A 6,044-nucleotide genomic window follows, 5' to 3' on the forward strand; every position below is an offset into this window, starting at 1 on the left:
CCTACTTCAGGGAACCTGAGTTTGGAGGAAAGCTGGAGCTAACATACCTGGAGGCACAGAGGGGGTAGTAGCTGTCCCAGAACTGGAAGCCAGGACTCTGACTCCAGGCTAGCATCCCCCCCCCTATTCTTGCGGCCACATGAGCGGCCTCACCTCCAAAAGGATCCAAGACTGCAGTCAGATTGCCAAGTTGGCCCGTTGTCTGCAGAGGCCTAACCCGTGCAGTGAAAGACAAATCAACCATTTATCCTGCCCACGTGTGTAAGTGCTCGCGATGTCAGATATGCTTTATGGCCTGTGACTTCATTTACGTCAAACAACGTAGGATTTACCGCCCTCGCCCCCCTGACTCTGGAGAGGCCTCCAGGCTCGAGGAAGGCAGTCTTCCCCAGAGCCTCACAGGGTAGCCAGGCTGAGACATCCACAGCCCCAGCTCTCCACTCTCCCTATCCAGGTCAGGTTGAAGGCAGTGAAGAGACAGTGGGCAGAGGCCTGTTGACAGCATCTGTGTGCGGCCACCTAGAGAACCCACCCTGCTGTCTCTGCAGCCTGGGTTTCTACCACACTGTCCCCAAGATCTGGGAGATCTAAGCAGCCTCCAATGCCACCTTGACTGGGAATCACCTTCCTTGAGCTCCCATTGCCAGTTCTGGAAGGACAGGCTGGAGTCTGGGGTTAGAAAAACCTGTCCCTCCTAATGGATAAACTTAATTCAGGCTAGCTTGCTCACCACAGGGACTTAATCTGGCAACTCTAAGGGAGGGTTCTGAGCAATTCAGAAACCTAGTAGCCCAGCCATTTATAGCGTGGGCTCTGAGCATCTCCCCAGAAGTCTTTGCTGAAGATGTCAGCTCCACCCTTGCCCCACCCCTCTTCCCCATTACCGGGCTGCAGGTAGACTTTGCAGTCCTAGGTTTCCAGACAGGAATGGGTCCCCAGTGTACTCTTCCTGATGTGGCAGGACAAGATGTCTCCCCGATTTCTTTAGTAGGCTTATGAAGTCTGTGATGTGTGCCCTGAGCCTGGTTACCCCCATGGGGGTGGGGGGCACTGTTTATACATCCAGCCCTCCTTGCTTCAGTCTTTTCTATTTGAGCAAACGCTCATTTTGAGCAACACCAAACTGCCCCATGATTTCACACGCTTTCTGAGCCACTCCGGGGGAAGCTTTACACTAGACCAATGGCATGGAGCAAGGAACTGATGTTGCCCTTCCCAAGTCTGGAGGAAGAGATCAACAACAGTGAGGTGAAGAGGTGACATCATGGTATCTGAGTGACGATGACGGAGATAAAGGCAGGACTTCGGGGGGCACAGTCCACAACCCCAACTGAGGACCCTTATACAGGCTCTGAAGGATGGGAAAGAGGTGGAGAAATAGTGGATGGAGGGAGAGAGGAAGGTGGGTAATGATATAGGAGCAGAAAACTCTGTAGATGAGAGAAGCAGATGACAAGGAGAATCACAATCGTTCACCCGTGCTGGACAGTGTTGGGCAGTGAGCAGACGGAGGTGAGGCTGTCTTCCAGCTGAGAGGCTCTGACTTCACCCCAAGAGACACTCTGTGATTTAGAGGCTGCCTCTACCTGCTGCAGAAGAATGACCTGGCAGAGCTGGGCTGAAGCCAGGGAGGAATGGTATAGAAAATGTTCACGAAAGGCTTGGGAAGGAGAGAGGCCACAGGGAAGGCGGGGTGGACTGACTGGGAGGAGAATTGAGAGAGAGGAATCTCACCAGATAGCTTCTAGAAGACATATGCACACACACACACCCGCAGACACACACACCTGGCATCTGAGAATATAACCATAGCATTCTGGGTATATTATAGGTTACCAGAAGAAGGTTGGGCTAGAGATAGAAGCTGGAAGCTGTTGACTTATAGATGGTGACCAAAGCCAGGAGGGGAGGGATCCTGGCGTGGGGGAGCTTGTAGAACATAGAGCATCTTGCAAGGGAATGACTGGGGAGATCAGAGAGAAGGCAAGAGACTCGCCACGAAGAGGATGAATAGGTGAGGCCTTGAAAGAGCCCTCTGAAGAGCCAAGGACAACCTTGTGACCACGACAACCATTTGTGTCAGTTGAGAAGCAGAAGCTGAGTTTGGGGGACATGAGGACGTGTCTGGGAAGCGAGGAAACAGACTTTTAGCAAATTTAGCAGTAAGAAGAGACAGGGAGACTGGCTAGCTATGCATATGGGATGGAAGGTGTTTCGGATGAGAGGGAACCCAGCCAGTCTGGGTAACAAGAAGATCCCAGGAAGAGGGAAAAGAGAAGAAAGGAGATCTGAGGACGGAGAGATGAATATTCAAAGATGATCGTCTTTTTTGGCTACAAACCCACTGTGGTACCCTGACTCCTCTCACATGAGGCTGCTGAGGAAGAAGAAAATGACAGTCTTGGGGACTCTCCGAGGCTCCCACAGGGGACCCCAGGGATCTACTGTCCTGCCTGAGGTCAGTGATACCTACTCCACCATCCTAGTATATTCAAATCCATCACCTTCTCTGCTCCCAGAAGACCCCAGTGAGGTGGGGATTACTACTCACGTCTCACAGGTGAGGAAATGAAGACCCATAGAATGAATGAAAAAAAAGAGGAATAAAAGGAGGAGAGTGGATTCCAACTGGGGTCGATGACACTGTGATCGTGTGGCCCTCAAAGCACTGAGTGCCCAGCAGACCTGAGCTCAGAGCCTACATTTCACTTTCCAACCTAGGCACCCTCCCGGCCCCAGAGCTGGTTCATTCACTGTGGTGCTTGGGGCTGGTTCCTCCTCCTCTTCCACCTCTCCCCATCCCTTCAGGGGATACTGGGCTCTGGGAAATGGTGGTCTTTCTGAGAATCAGGATGTGGCCTGTAGTTTGAAGCTGCCTTTAAGGTGAGGGAAGGCCTGGGGCCACACTGGCACAATGGCTTTCTCTCTAGCACTGGCTCTGAACCCACCTTGCCTCAGCCTGGTGTCTGGAAAGCACCCCCGCCTGACTTCTCAGAGTCTTGTATGGGAGACAGGAGAAGACTGGGAATTGCGATCAGGTGTGGCCGAGGCTGGCTGGGGCTGTGTGGGTCTCTGAGTGGATGCCCTTCTCTGCACAGGGAAGCCTTCTAGAAAGAAACCTTGGGTCTGGACCTCTGCTCTGGGCTGGTGTAATGACCACATGGGTCCAATCTCACTCTCAGGCTCACTGATCCCACTCTATCGCAGAACACACGATATGCCTGAAGTCAAACACCAATGAGCCCACTCAGAGGCTGTGACTGAAGATTCTGGTTATTACAACCTGCTCACAGCTCCCTGCCACCAACTTTCCCTTCCTACTTCATCCCTGCTAGAAAGTCCTGCCTAGCAGCCCGGGTGGCCTTTCCGAGTCACCAGTTCTCCCCCATTAAAGTTGTCTTTCCGGGACTTTCCACAGCCCTTGGGTAACACCAAAGCCCTCCATCATGACTCTTCTTGATGTCTTCTGCTACCTCTTCAACAGAATCTCCTTGTTTGCCCTCCCAACAGCACCCCACGGTCCAGGCTACAAGTCTGCTGGGGCCAGCGAATGGAAGTGGTGATTTGAATGAGAATGGCCCCCATAGGCTCAAATATGCGAATACTTAGTTCTCAGGTATTGGGAACTGTTTGGGAAGAATTAGGAGGTGTGACCTTGTTTTAGGAGATATACAAGTGGGAGTGGGCTTTGAGGTTTCAAAAGTCCATGCCAGGCCCTCTTCTCTCCCCCCCCCCCCATGTCTCCCTGTCTGCCGCCAAGATGCTTCCTGCCATGATGATCATGGACTAGCGCTCTGAAACTGTAAGCCCCCAATTAAATGCTTTCTTTTATGAGAGCTGCCCTGGTCATGGTCTCTTCACAGCGATATAATAATAACTAAGGCACCTCCCCCCATCCTTCCTGCTGCCCAGACGTTGTATTCTTCCATAATATAACTTATTCTATACAGCAAAGATCTACTACCGCGCAGTGGGCCTCTGATGCAACCATATAGTCTCTGTGCACCCAGCCTGTGTTCCACAGGAGGCACTCAATATACAAGAGGGAGACAAGACAATAGCAGCGAAATTAAGGGCAGTGGGAGGGGCTTGAAGGGGCATATCATAGGTGCTCAATAAACGTTTGCTGAGACCACAAATCATCACTACCATTGTTTCCCGGTATCACTGCCACCTTCTCCACCAGGACCTCACATTTATGGGGCCCGGGCAAGAATTCAAACAGAGTCTGTGTATCTCAAATATTTAAAACTTGAGAGTCACACTAACAAATCATTCCACAAAATATTCCTTTTTGGCCTTGAAGGTCAACTTCAAATTCAAAGTTTAGTGACTTCTCCAAATTCCTTGGTAGCACAGGAAAGAACCAAGAATTGATCCTTGGCTCTTCCTCCCCCTCCCTTCTGCTGTTCCTTTATTTTTTGTCGGGAGGAGAGGTATCCCAGGCTGGCCTTGAACTCACAATCCTCCCATCTCCTCCCAAGTGCCAAGACTGCACATGTATCACCATTTCTGGGTCCTTTTCCTTCTTATTCTAGCTCTGTTCACAGGGGTAGCCATCCTGGCCTGCAACCTGCGACATCTCTAGAATAACTCCACAGATATTTCTCTCCCCACACTGGCCATGTAGCCCTTCTGCTCCCTGTAAACCTGGGAGAATTCATCTGCACCAACAGAATGAAGGAGAAATTAGGCAGATGACTTCTGGCCAGAAGAGGCCACACAATGGCTGCCCGTCACAAAGAGACTTGCTGTTGGAGCTCTGAGCCACGCAGCACCAATGACTCCACGGCAGGCTGTCATACCATAAGAAAGCCAAGGCACTTGGAGGAGGTCTTCCTAGATGCTGCAGTTACCAGGTCCAGCTGAGCGACAGTCCAGCTACCATAAATGATAGCCCACATACGTGACCAGAGAGCCCAGGCATGGTGGGACATAGACAAAGCATTGGCATTGGCTGGCCTCAAACAGAACTCAGAAGCATTCAACAGCAGTAGTTGGGGGAGGGAGCAGGGATTTGTCATGCACAAAGGTAAGTGGAACTTGTCCAGACCCCACCCACAGTTCTGCTGTCCCCTGCTGCAGCCAGTGGTTTCTCTGAGAATAGGTGAGATCACATTGTCTGCAAGCAGACTCTACCCTCTGGACAGAGAATCTCAGGCTTCCTTGTTTCTGAGTGTGGCCTTTGATGGGGAGAGAGTGCCCATTCTTTTTATTCCTTGGGTCCTGGTGCTATGGGCACAACTGAAAAAGGGTCAGTATGGGGTCTGAGGGTAGGTGCTGTTTCTGTGGAGGGGGTCAATATGGGAAGCAGGGGCATGGGCTTAGTGACTTAGCACAGCTCTCAGTGACAGAGAGGTTGGCTGTCTAGGTCAGAACATGGCCACAGAGATAGAAGTGGATTTAAGAACTCCACCTAAATAGAAGGTTCACAGAATGATGTGGGAGTCCCCTCTGTATGCTGTCATTACCATTGGTAAATAAAGAAAGTGCTGTGGGCCTATAGCAGAGCTATAGGGGAACAGAGCTAGGCAGGGAAAACTAAACTGAATGGTGGGAGAAAGAAGGCGGAGTCAGAGAGAAGCCATGGAGCCGCCAGAGGAGACAGATGTGAGACACTAGTCGGAACCTTGCTAGTAGGCCACAAGCCTCATGGTAAAATATAAAATAATAAAAATGGGTTAATACTAGATGTAAGAGCTAGCAATACACTTAAGTGACTGGTCAAGCAGAGATGTAAAAAATAAATAAATAGAAGGTTGAGTCAATAAAAGCCATGCCAATCAGACATGGTTACCACCTCCCTCCCTCAACATTTAAGAAAACAGATGGCCTCACAGTTCCTACAATATTCTGTAGCCGGTTTCCACTTGGGACATCTCCCATCCCTTATTCCCTTGTCATTGTCATATGCACTGGTTCCGGGTGATCTCCCAGCACAGGGAACCTGAGGATGCACACTCCCATTCCACTGATGGTGACTTAGGGTGTGTGGTGTTGACATTCCAGCTCCTTTGAGCTAATGTCAGTCGCCAGCACTGTCT

This window comes from Microtus oregoni, unplaced genomic scaffold, assembly GCF_018167655.1.
Source record: "Microtus oregoni isolate MIOR12 unplaced genomic scaffold, Mior012 000018F_ref0000195, whole genome shotgun sequence".
NCBI lineage: Eukaryota > Metazoa > Chordata > Mammalia > Rodentia > Cricetidae > Microtus > Microtus oregoni.